The sequence below is a fragment of the Ixodes scapularis genome, unplaced genomic scaffold, assembly GCF_016920785.2.
Source record: "Ixodes scapularis isolate PalLabHiFi unplaced genomic scaffold, ASM1692078v2 PGA_scaffold9__187_contigs__length_104089568, whole genome shotgun sequence".
NCBI classification, from domain to species: Eukaryota; Metazoa; Arthropoda; class Arachnida; order Ixodida; family Ixodidae; genus Ixodes; species Ixodes scapularis.
Genome location: NW_024609884.1, coordinates 21,781,136 through 21,794,196, shown reverse-complemented (window position 1 = coordinate 21,794,196; position 13,061 = coordinate 21,781,136). Strand labels below are relative to the sequence as shown.

Genomic DNA, 13,061 nt, shown 5'->3' with positions numbered 1-13,061 from the left:
CGACGGCAAAACAATGTTTTCGCCCATACTGGAAGTGACGACAATTCAAGATGGCGGCGCCCTTGTGGAAAAGGTCTATAGATGTATTATCGTTTTTGACACCGTGACGTCACATGACATCACGCCCTCCCTCCGTGAGTCACCTGACAACGTTGCATACTCGATTTTCATGAGCCCGCGTCGAGCACTCGGGTTCATGGTAATCAGCATCGCCAAATATTGGGGTAATGGCTCGTGTTCAATCAAAGATGAGAATAGCCGAACTCTAGCAGTGTCTGAAGCTCAGCCCATGCTCTGTGCTTTGCCATCCCCAGCGCATGACTATGATGAACACTAACGGTATATAATTAGCATCACATCACGCGGCCGCTTGTTCTAATAGACCTATTGCTAAATTACCCAAACATCAAGAAGAATGCTGAGATTATAAGTACATGCGCTTGCCTTTCCCGTATAAAAGATTCGAAGTAAATAACCAAAATAAGGCGTGTACAAACCAGTGTTGGACAAAATACTCGATAAAAGTATTTAAGTTACTAAATACCTGTTTCATAAAGTACTTAAAATACTACTCAAGTCACTTTCACTGTAAAGTATCTTGAGTAGAGTACAAATACTTAGAAATGTAACTCAACTACTTTTGAAGATACTTCCGCATTGCTTAATTTGTATCGACTTCAGTAACACACACAATTACACAGCTGCACAAACCTGGTTTACCAGAATGGTTTAATATCACGCAACAACACAAAACAGAAAAAAAAGTATCGTAGGGCTGTTTTATGCAGTCCAACTATTGGGCAGGAGGTCGAACTATAGGGGGAGCTTTATCGAGCTTGTTGTCCACACAGCGCGGTGTTTACTAACACAGCATAACAAAGGAATTGATCTTCGCCTAGCACGGTCTGGGCACGAGCGCTTCGCTTTGACCAGTGCTTTGGACGCACGAGGAGCGGCCTTCGAATCGTCATCTTCGATTTCTCTGATCAACAACAAACAAGAAAATTAGCTTTGTCGTCCATACAGCTGCAGCATGCCGCTAGTGGCGTGACTGTTCGATCTCCTCCGAATAAGGAGCAGGATATTATCACGAATGACAAATCATGAGGCGGCGAATAACTGAAAGAACTAAACGTTCAATGGGTCAAAATTGTGCCCAAAACAATATAGAGAAAGGCTAGCTTCCGAGGCGTCGATGTCGGCGAAACAGCAGGACCGAGCGCTGGGGCGAGACTGACTCCAGACTGCCACTCGGAGTACCTTATGTACTCGCGTGGGTTTCTGGAACATTCGGCGTAGAAAGTTCGGCGCGTAGAACATTCGTAACTCGATCAGACGATAAGGTTCTCGAACTTATGATAATCTCAAGTTGAAAGAAAAGATAAAAGAGGAGCCCGCTCCCTAGTATCGAACCCGGAGCCTCCGCGCGAGAGCCTCTGCGCGAGGGCCAAGCGCGGCAACCATTCGGCCACGCGCCCCAGTCTCAGGTTTATTTAACATGGTTAACATTCACCAGCTCGCCTGCACCTTTACTATATTATCTCTGATCACTGATAGATGTTACAAAATATTTTTGGACAAGAAAGAGGTCGCTTTAGCTATTAGAAAGGAGATCAGACCATGGCGCCCCAAGCGGTTAACTTTAGAACTACATAGATGGGGACAACAAATACAATGACTCAGCGCTCGGCTGACTTAATCGAACGCGGCGTCAGGGTTCGGCTGGGGTTCGTGTTCCCCCGTCAGGGGAAGGAGGGGCTCTTTTGTTACCACTCCGGCCTGCATGAACAATGCAGCATGCACGGTGCCCGGCTCAGCCCAAGTAGGTCAAGCTCGCATCCTCTGACAACTGCTTTTGGGAGAGATCCGGCACTTAACGTCAATTTTTTCGTTACTTCACTAATTGTTGGTATTTTTACATTACACTCTGCCACGCGCTCTATTAAAAATATGACATGGACATGCCCACAAGTCCTGTGGGCATGTGCACAGGCCTTGGTTGGGTAAACACCGAGGTCTAAAGACAACAAACGGGTTAGAGCGCTTCGCCAATAGTGACATCGCTGATTATCACGTCCTGCGCCGTACCACAATCCATATTTCCTATATGGGGAGTTCACTATAAACGAACTTGGGATACGGATATGAGTGAATGGATAACAAAGAGAACCCACATAATAGCCACGCCAGTGGTCGCACCTTCTCCAAACAGGTTGCGTTCAGACAGGCACTCAACGTTGGGGGACATTTTGTTGGCATTTTGAGAGGCCATCCAGCTCCTAGTTCGTTTCCTGCACTGTTCTCTGCTTACCAATGTTCGCTTACAGACAGTGTTCGCGAGAGAAATAATTGACGGACGGACGACAAAAAGAAAGGAAAAAAAAAACTTGACGTTTTGCCTTAGCGGGGTCAAATATACAACAAGCAAAACAAAAATGTATTTTTGTGTGTGTGTGTGTCCACTTCTCATTTTCTTCTATTTCTTTTTTTTTATTTTTTTTTTATTATTCTCTTGATTCTCAAGCCTGCATTGTTGTCGTAGGTGGTTTCCGGTCTGCGTTGCGCCTCAGGGTGGCATCTTTACTTCCGTAAAACCACACCTTTTGTTTGAGGATTTTTTGGGGGGGAAACTCCATGGAAAAATAAGGCGCCTTTGGAAAGGCGAGGGGAAAACCAAAATGTCGTCATCGTCAACCTTAAAAGTAAGAAGCCGCCTACACTGGATACCAACGTCACTAAAAGCGCCACCTTGTTGTGCCGGTGAATAGCAATAACTAAAAAAATCAGCAAAACGATTTGCAATTTCTCCTGGCACACAGTGATAACCAGCATCATCACGAAGACAGATATTTGATCGATTTTTCCGCAAGTGTTGTCTAGTGAAGCGCCAGAACTCCTTAGGAGTTTTAGTCAGACTATGTTCAATGCCATTTAAGTGCAACCGGTTATCTTGTTCGTAAAGTGTTTTGGCCAGACTACGATATATACTGAACTTCGGATACCATATCTGCAATCCTGATTTCTTAAACATGCGTAGTGTCGTTTCTTTCGGGGTGTAATTTTTAAATCTTTTGAAAACCAACTCGAATAATGAGAGGAGCGCGCCAGTTGTTTCGGAATAAATGTCTCGAGTGCGCCTTTGACAACTGAGGTCATTTTGATAGTAGCCGAGTCAACTTCACTATCTTTAAAGACATCTGACCCGTCATATTGCTCCAGATATTGGTACAGTCCAAGATAATTGCCACCGAAATACGAGTATTCAACCGAATTATTGTTTACTCTTTGCCTGCACGATATGCAGAATTTCGTAGTAAAAGGAGGGTGATAAGTATCAACAGGCCCTGAAGGGTTCAAAGCGGGAGTCGCAATCTCAAGCGGGGCGTTCGATAAACACATGTCAAGTAGATTTCCACAAGAATTCAAAAGTGTGTTATACTGACAAAAATCTAGAAAGCTTAAAAGTGAAAGCAACCAGTAAGCCTTTTTAGAAGTCACGCTTGCCGTAAAAGAAAAGGTACCCGCTGCTCGGTCAATCCCTGGCAAATTAAAGTCGCCATATATCTGGACGCGATACTTAGTAAAATCTACGGCTTTCTGAAGCGATTCGAAGTGTTCAATGAACGCTGCGTCATCATACAAAGGAGGGAAATAGTAATTGCCAACTAAATAGTTGTAACCATCACTCGCTGGAAACTCAACCTATAGACACACTCCGTATAAGATTCCAAATCCACCCTCCGGTGGGATTGAACTACACACTTCACTGCGATAAGCACACCACCCCCGAATTTCATGCCCAATCTATCGTAGTCTCTATCCTGACGATACACCGAATAACCTGAGGGAAAATAACTATTATCAGAAATGCCGACGCAGAGCCAAGTCTCCGTTAAACAAACGAGATCAAAGCAGCAGGACAGAATATTCGAAATAAACTCGGAAGACTTCGAACGCAAACTACGCGTATTCTGAGTACACTTCGAGCGTTTTAAACATTTTCAGCTACTAAAGGCCCAGCCGCAAAGACTCGAGAGCTGTCCAGCCTGCCGAAAAACGGGTGAAAGATATAGCCTTTTGGCCATAACTCCGGTATATACAAAATTTCGAACACTGACTGGTCACAAAAGAGGTGAAACGAGGCGTACGAGTCAAATTTGGGCTTTAGTTTGGTAACAATCACCGATTTGCTGGCTGAAAAGGGGGCCACTAAATTCTCAATGTCTGCCACAGACGTACGAGGGCCCAGCCTGGACACAAAAAGCGCCTTTGTGACCCGTTTGTGTGGGGCTGCAAGTACCTTGTCGGATTTCGCCGTCCCACTTGACGCTGGAGTTCGCCGTTTCTGCTGCACCCGTGTGAAGCCGTCGTCGTCAATCCAAGGATTAGCCGGGCGATCTTCATAAATTTCCCCAGTCGCCCGTGTAGAAGCAGAAGGGACATCGCAATCCGCCCAGGTGGTGGGCGACTCTACGGCTGCATCCGTGATCTCAGTGTATCGGCTCACCGCTCCAGACGTCAATGGCTGCTTTCCTGGCACGGACGTCGAGGGTGCTTCCCCAGCGCGGACGCAAATGATGCCGCGGCTGCGGCGTACCTTCCTCGAGGTCTCGTTGCCAAAGGCAACGAGACCTTGAGGAACGTCGAGAACCTCGGGACTTTGAGGATTCTCTTGTTGAGCAAGCTAATTTCCGAGCGCATAAAGTTGTTCTCAGCCTTGAGGCTCTTCACCTCCGCAACTGTGTGGCCATAGCATTCAGAAGACGGACAAAGTCAGTTGAGGCCGGTGGCGTCGACTCCAGATGCAGCATTTTCCGTAGATGTACGTAATCGCAATATATCGACCGCGTCATGGCTGTCATTGTCGAGCCGCTCATCCGACGAAGATCCTCGGTGTCTGGAGCATTTGTAAGCACGTTTGCCGTTTTGCATTAGCAATTCGTACTCGTCTTTACCAACGGCGATACATTTGCAATGGAAACGCCTATTACAAGTTCCCGAACAAAGCAGAAATTGTTGCTTGCCATAAAAACGCTCGGAGCACATATACCGCACTCTGTCGGCATCGTTATCAGGAGCTCGAATGCCAGTTGGGACGCTGATAATGTGCAGACCCGGTCTGTAAAGTACGGTTTACCCGGAATCCCACCCTGTCTAACTTACATTTTAACTTGCGTCTCCCTACAAGGGTTTTCCCGCATCTCATGCAGCGATCTAGTTTCTGTTATATGCAAAAAGGGCGATGAAAACAAACTACTTAATTATAGGCCCATTTCTATTCCGTTTTTTTTCCCCAAGGGTTAAGAAAAACCTAATCATACTCGACTTTCTAACTTTTTAAATAAACATAAAATACTCAATAATGCCCAATTTGGATTCAGAAAGAATCGTTCGACAGAACTTGCATTGCTTGAACAAAAATAATTTATCATATACGGAGTTTTGACGAAAACAATGTGGCGCTAGGCGTATTCATTGATTTCACTAAGGCATTTGATTATTTAAACCATAACTTATTGATTAAAAATATATATATAACTCGATATTTACGGTATTCGGGGTTCGGCACTTCTGCTGCTCCAGTCATATCTGGCTAACCGTAAACAGTATGTTTATTTAGATGGAAACTCGTCTACTACAAAGCCAGTTGTCCCTGGTGTGCCACAAGGGAACATTTTGGGTCCTTTGCTTTTTAACATTTGTATTAATGATATTTTTAGCGTAGATTCCCCACCTAAATTCGTAATATATGCGGATGACACGAGCCTTTTACTTTCAAGCAAAACTAGTGATGATCTAATTAATTACGCAAACGAGACATTAACAGTGCTGTAAAATTGAACTTCACACAATGGGCTCAATATCAATGCTACTAAAACAAAGGCAATCCTCTTTCTGCCCAAGAATAAAGAAGTCTTCATTACAAACAGCCCCGCCTTAAACTCAAATATCAAAAAGATAGAAAATTTCAAGATTCTGTGTAATTTTTAATCAGTACATGTCGTGGGGCAGTCACGTAAGCTATTTATTCACTAGATTATCCAGGGTCATTGAACTCGTCTTTCGTAACAGTTATATTTTATCTTCAAAAGTAAAGCTACCTTGTATATCAAAACCTATTCATTTCGGACGTAAATTACTGCCATCTGGTATGGAGCACAACCACTTGTTCAAATTTAGGAAGGATACATTTATTGCAAAATAAATTTGTTCGCCTCATTGAGAACGAGTCATACACTTCCAGTACCCAAGGCTTATTTACAAAATATAATTTATGGCGTGTTTTCAATTTATACACATATAAAATTATGGCCTCTTTAAGGCTAGGAAAGGAACGAAATGAGAACACCTTAGCAAATCTTTCTGAGCTAAAAATCATGCCGTAACCTATCCACCTCGTTCGGCGGAGCATTGGACTGTGCCGTTTTGTCATAATATCTATTCTATGCAGTCATCAAAATGCACACTTCTCACTTTACTTAATACACTAATAGATTGTGATATCGATATAATGTCTATAAGAATGCAAGATTTTCTGTAATTGAATTAAGATAATATTTCTCCTGTTTGACATGTTAAGTTCTATTCTGTATTTTGGTATATTTTGTGCTGCTGCTGTGTTCTCTTTTTTTTTTTTACATAAAGTCAAACAGCGTTTGACCTTGGCGCCGTCCAATCACGGCGGTCGAATTCCTCGCCCACTTTTCCGCCAAGTGTCCTGATCAGAGCCCCAGAAAACGTGGCCTCAAAAACTACTATGAAAAAAAAAATCTTTTGCCACAAAGCGCGTTTAGCATACATTTTGCGCCACCGAATTTGATTTTATAAGCACGAACAAATCGCAATGACCACCAGCATATACTGCGATAACGTAGAGCGATGCTCGCAACACTAGCAAAAGTAGATGTCCAAATTGTAAAGTTATTCAGTATATATAGCAGTCTCACGTTGATATTTGGCAGCCTAATAACAATTTAGAGCGCATGACTGATAAAGCACAGAGCTGTAAAGTGGTGGCCCAAAACAAGTGCACGTAAAACCGAACATAACATTAGCCTCCCGAGGCAGTATTTTGCGAAGTTTCGAGTTCAAGCAAGCTGATGCTCAAATGTGATTTATTTATATTAGGATTCAAATAATGTTCGTCTGTCCCTCACGCTATTTATGTGTAATTAGGAATACCACTACATATCTATGTATTTATTTTTGCAGTAATGCATCGTGTATCGGATTCTCTTGGAGAATTCCAGTTATTATCTCTCTCTTTATGCACATTGCGTCTACTTGCCTTCAAATTTATCGTATGAGCACAAAGTCCTTTTTGACATGACCTTAATATGATGCATCATAAGTTAATGCTCCCCCAAATTATCTGAAAGATGGTTTGCAACTTTTTACCTGCGTTTTTATTATCGATAGACACGCACATAAGTGATTTGGAAGAGCCATAAAGCTGAATTATATAACTATGTGTTCCTGACAGAAATGTAACTTCTCAAACATATAGAAGTGTGTTGCCTCTTTTATGTGATGAACAGCAAGTTTTTATGTCTGTGGGCTGAACAAAAACGAAATACACACGGGCGTGTGGCGGAACTACGACGATTCCGCACACAGACCGTTGGAAAGTAACCAATTAAATAGCTGCTATGTCGAGTAGAGCATGCATTACTACTTCGTTCTAGTTAACAAACAAATCATCAATTAGCAAGGGTGATGCTTATTTGCAAATTAAATTGACCGGCATCTTGTCAAGAACAAATCTAAACAGCCAGGCTATGCCAGTTTATCCTGTATAAGAAAATGTTCACCTTGGTACATGCTATTCTAGGCCAGATTCGATCTGAGTGCGAAGGTGCGTATAGATTAGGGTGAACAATTTTCATCATGTCTTTCTGCATTATTCTTCGCCTGCATCACAGTGCTGAGTGTAAACAATGTTGGTTTGGAGAACAAGGGCTTGTCCTAAAACTTCCGTGCCATTTTGAAAATATTCTTGCTTTTTGCTCAGTTGCGTCGGCATCATATATATTGTGCAACGTATTTCGTAAACTATATTCACAATTGTATGGTGAAGAGGTGGCCATTCATGATTTTATGCACTACAATTAACTTCTTAGTTCAAGAGCACAACTAGGATTCAACTTTCATTACTGCGACGCAAAGTTGTATACAATCACTGGTGTATTAAGCGACCCACCGCACTTCGTGACAATGTTTTCATGCAGGTAAAATATATGTGAGTGAGGTAAACAAATGAATGTATATTCGTACAAACACAACGTTTTATGTGTTATTCTAAATTCTCTTTTAAAGGTTGCGTCAAAATTAAATAACGCAATTTCTTATTTTTGTTGCCTGAAAATAAAAGTGGATTGTACGAACGATAAATAACTGTATAGTTACTCGTTTTACGGCGAAAACAATGTCTATTAAAAAAAAAAAAAAAACGGAAATATATATTCTCAATTTAGCGGTTCAAATCGGGTCGGACCGGTTTGAACCGTTATTTATTCTCTCCGGGACTGAACCGGGACTGAACGGGAAATGAGCCGAATGCCGTGAACCCGAACCCTAACCGAACCGATACAAATTTCGGTTCGACACTCTGCGTGGAGACGAACGGCGCCAGTTACCGAAAACGCGCGAAACGGGCCCCATTTTCCCCTTTGAAATTTTCAGAAAATTACTTATAATTTTTTCACGAGATAACAGTTGGTTCTGAAACTATGGCATCTGGCTTCAATCGCTAGCGCTATATTTGGGCGGAGAACAGGGAGTTTTCGTAGACCGCGTTTCCCCCTCCGCTAAGCCCTCTGCGGCGAAGCCGCCACTGCGCCTGCGCGCTGATGCCCTTGACTGTAAAGTTCCGGGTACCGTAGCGGGTAGCGGAGAGCGCTGCGGGACGGCGAAAACCATCTACGAAAATTCCTTAATGAGCGTTCAGCCAAGCGTAGTTTATTTTTGCTGCGAAAAAGAAAAAAAAAGGACACGATAATATTGCGTGCGAATAGCTGAGTCAGCAGCGTGTTCAACTCCTACGCCGCTGGCTGGGGTTAGGGTTTGAGGGTTTGATCCCCGCCAGCGCGCTTGTCCTTTTTATCCTTCTTCTGTTTGCATGACTGGAATGTTCCAAATGACTCGAGAATCTTGTTGTTTGTTCGAGCTCGGATACTTCTAGATACCCACGCGCTTACAAAAGGAGCTTCGCATGGCTGCTTTAGGCAGTCGTCCGTCCGTCGCATTGAAAGTATGTACGGTCTTTGTTAGCCATGTTGGATTAAGCTGAGACTGGCGTAGAGAACAAAGGTCAAAACGTAGAAGATACGGAATAGGAGACAGACAGAATATTAGCCAACATGGCTAATTTTCACCAGCTCGCCTGCACCCTTACGATATTTGGTCTTTGTTACTTTATGTTTCTCGGCACAAGTTCGCCGCATTAAACGTTCATTTTAAATTTTATTGATGAAGTTTATGTTTTTATTCGTGTCCATATTACTCAGCGCCCGCCCTAGTTTTGAAGGACTTTTGGCCATCTGGCTATAAACCCGACTCGCCCGTCAACGGTCAAATTTTCAAGGGTTTGGTTCTGTTTCTATTGGACTAGAACTGCGTCTTGGGGGGTTTCACATGGGCTGTCCAAGTTGAGCATGCCCACGCTTTTCTGCCATGGAGTTCCCATCTCCGTGAACTTGGCCCCCGTAAAGCCGAGGTGGACCCACGGGGGTTTTAGATGGGCAGCCCAACTCGGACAATTTCACAAATTCAAACCAAGTTGAGCGCTGCAACACACATTTGACGAAAATTTCCGCTTTCTACGTGCAGGCGCCGACTTTTTCCGGTTTTTTTGTAGGTGCTATCCGATCGTTCATGCCATCCTATATTATTTACGTAGGACTATAGCATCTCCTAATATTTAAGTATATGCACTACATGCCTAGGGGCTTTTACGATGCATTAAGCAGGAATCTAAGCATATTTTTACTCTGTGATTCTGAGCCTGCTTGCAGACATTCGGACTACAATGGCTCATGACTTTTTTAGAGTCTACGAAAGCCAAGTGTAAAGATACACATCTCCGTTTGTGTACCTCTCATGGGCAGCTGATTCCATGTTTGCAGGTTGCTCTTGCGTTATAAACTCGGTGAGGCTTTCAGGGAAAAATGGAATGGCTCATTAGTGGACCTTGTCGCGGAATTAACAGAAATGCTACAGACCCTCTTAACTGAAACACCAATTGACTACCACGTGCTCTCTAGTGAGGTCTACCTCTTCTGCTAAACAGACACAACCATGCTTAGGCGTCCGCAGAATTTTTTTTTTTTTCGAGGTTAAGTGAAAAAAAAGTATAGAATGCCCGTTTGGCCAATCGTGGCAAAGCCACGATTGGTCAAACAAGGGATCAATCAACCCCCCCCCCCCCCCCCCCCCCCCCCCCCCCTCCAAGGGAGTCGACAATTTTCCCCTGGACCCGACCTACCCCAGGGTGGCTTGGTGAAGCCGGCACTCCGGCTCGAACGTTTCGTCAGCAGTGTCCCACTCTAGAGCCGTCTGCCAGCTGGCTGCATCGCGGTATCCTCGTGAGCATCTCGGCGTTCTTCACCCAGGCCGCCACTCGCACACGACCCCTGCGAAGAAGAACCGCACTGGGGGCTCGTCACCGTGTCACCGTGGACCAGCAAATGAAGACGGCCGGCGGATCGTGCCAAGGGCGGTTCGAAAGTCCGCCCACCCCGACGGCGTGAGTGCGCTGTGCCGCCCGGGGAAAGCTTGCACGCCACCTTCACCGTGCACTCGTAAATAGCAAACAACTTTACAGCCCGCCTGGCACGCTTTACGAGCCCTTATCGCGGCCTCCAGCCACGTGAGCAGTCTCGACAGAAACGTGAGCTCTGGGACAGCACTCGTAAAACGTGTCAGATCTGCACAAACGCGCGCCACTGCATTTTTTTTCCCCTTGGAGAGAAGTAGAGATGAAATTCCGCATATCGCGAGACTCTACACCCCTCAGAACCGGCGTATTATGGGAGTATGTGACTTAATTGTCTTTCCAATGACGTCATCAAGTTTTGACCTCAGGTATGCCCAACAACCTTGCATGTTCCTATGCCCCTGTCGACCTAGAGGTCTAGGGATAACGACGCCCTCGATCTCATGGTCAAAGGAATTAACATTGGGCCGAGTTCCGCCGACACACTAACCGCCTTAACCGCGAGCTGGGAGCACAAACAGGCCGAGCCAGCAGTACCTCAGCCAATGCCCGCAAACAAAACCAGGTACTCGCCTTGCGACGGGACACGCAGCACGGTGCTCAGCTAGGCGCGGCGTGATCGGTAACAGGTAACGATGCTTCCATAACACAAGCAGCCTCGACACGCTCGCGCGCCTAACCCTCTCTGCGGGGGAATGTTATTTGACGCGCGATTTCACACCGCGCACGACCCGCAAAGCGGAACTCGAGGGACGCGCCGTCGGAGCGCGGAGGAGAACGTCAAGCTGGCCATTGATTATGACGTCAGAGCACCTCGGACCCGTTCCGTTGGGGACGTCATGAGGCAGCCGGATACGTCGCGGGTATTTGCGCTAACAGGATCATGCATCCAGGGCCCAAGATCGCCGGGAAAACAAGAAGCCCCGCAAGCGAGCCTCTGTTTACGCCACGGAGGTCGTGGTCTATGCGCGCAGGTGAAGATGACTCAGCATTCCTACGTGCGCAAAAAGTAAGAAGCATCTGCGACAAAAAAAAAAAAAAAAAGAAAAAGCAAGACGCAACTCGGCACCTGCGTAGTGCGAACGGCCCCTATAAACAGGCAGATGTCTTGAAGGTCGTTCAGCGATGTCTGTATGTGTCGCGAATATCATACTGAGGGTTTTAAGCAGCTGTGCAAAAACAACCGTATGCTTAATCTTCACGTTTTCTTTCTCTGTATCTCTTCAAGGTTCAATCACTAAACGGTCACAAAGGAGGTTATTGCACAACGGTGTTACTCGCTACTGCGGCTCGCAGGATATGAATCTGTCTGAAATTATGTACTTCAGTGGAGACGCGAATGCCCGTGTGAAGTGATTGATTTGGAAGCCCTTTGGACCAAAGGTAGTTGAAGGGACTATGAAATTAATGCGTGTCACGGTGACGTCAAGACAGTGCAGTTGAATGCGACTCGCGGTTTAGACAGGAGTACTGCGCCACTGCTCGGCTTGCCTTTGAGTACAATGAATCCATCGGCAAGCATTCGGGCTTGTGGCCAATGAGTGCGGCGACGGAAATCGCTGAACTGTATTACCTGTCCACGAGCTAACGATCACCCCAGACGCGTGATCTGTGAATGACTCACAGCTAGGCGCCTGGCAACCGAAATTACGAGCTGATTCGCCGATCGCCTGAATGATATTTGGCCCACTGCCAGTGAGGACGACCGTCTAACAATTAATCTTAAAGTACATTAGACGGCGGGTTGACGGGCGCTGTTTGGTGACTTACATTAACATCCATCTTTTAATTGCAAAATGAGGTTTTGTTGCATGGAACGCCCTTCATTTTGAAGAGTGTATAGAAAAGGGGGCTGCGGTAAAGTGAAGAGAACACCCTTCAAACGACCGTTTGAAACAGCTTTAGCGGAGGTTGTTCTAAGGACTACCTTGTTAAAGTGCAACTCGCGCACTCCCTCCCCCCCCCCCCCCCCCCCCCCCCGTCTCCCGCCCCCCTCCCGCTCATACGAGCATTTCCCTCAAAATGACAGGTTGCGGTTTGGTAGTCTTGCGCGACTGCAACCTTACGTACAGTTGGACTGCTTTTTACTCCGATAGATTGAAAGTAGTTCGAGTTTCGTTTATTGCTCTGGACAAAAGTTTGTTCCCCCCCTCCCCCCCTCTCCGCGGCTCTTGCAAGTTTCGTGGTTTTGTTTGCGGCTCTTTCGTCGGGTCAGCCTGGCCACCCCTGCTCTATACCAATACTTCTTACTTGGGGATACATTCCTTGAACTTCCAGATTTTATATGCTTCACGAGTAACCTTGACGAGAACACATCAACATACTTGTAACGTTCGTAATAGTCCCT

General features: G+C 45.4%; 1 long non-coding RNA gene across 4 annotated transcripts in view; it reads right to left on the bottom strand.

Moving 5' to 3' along the window:
• LOC8052403 overlaps nucleotides 1-13,061 on the bottom strand; it is a 31,358-nt gene that overhangs the window by 5,825 nt on the left and 12,472 nt on the right. The window contains exons 2-3 of one of the 4 annotated variants that reach the window (XR_006076895.1): nucleotides 10,484-10,631; nucleotides 4,284-4,897 (exon numbers count right to left, since the gene is read on the bottom strand). This is a non-coding gene — a long non-coding RNA (uncharacterized LOC8052403). Of the gene's footprint in view, nucleotides 1-4,283; nucleotides 4,898-8,899; nucleotides 10,154-10,483; nucleotides 10,632-13,061 lie in introns of those variants that run through there. The other 3 variants (XR_006076898.1, XR_006076897.1, XR_006076896.1) reach the window with 3 other exon arrangements.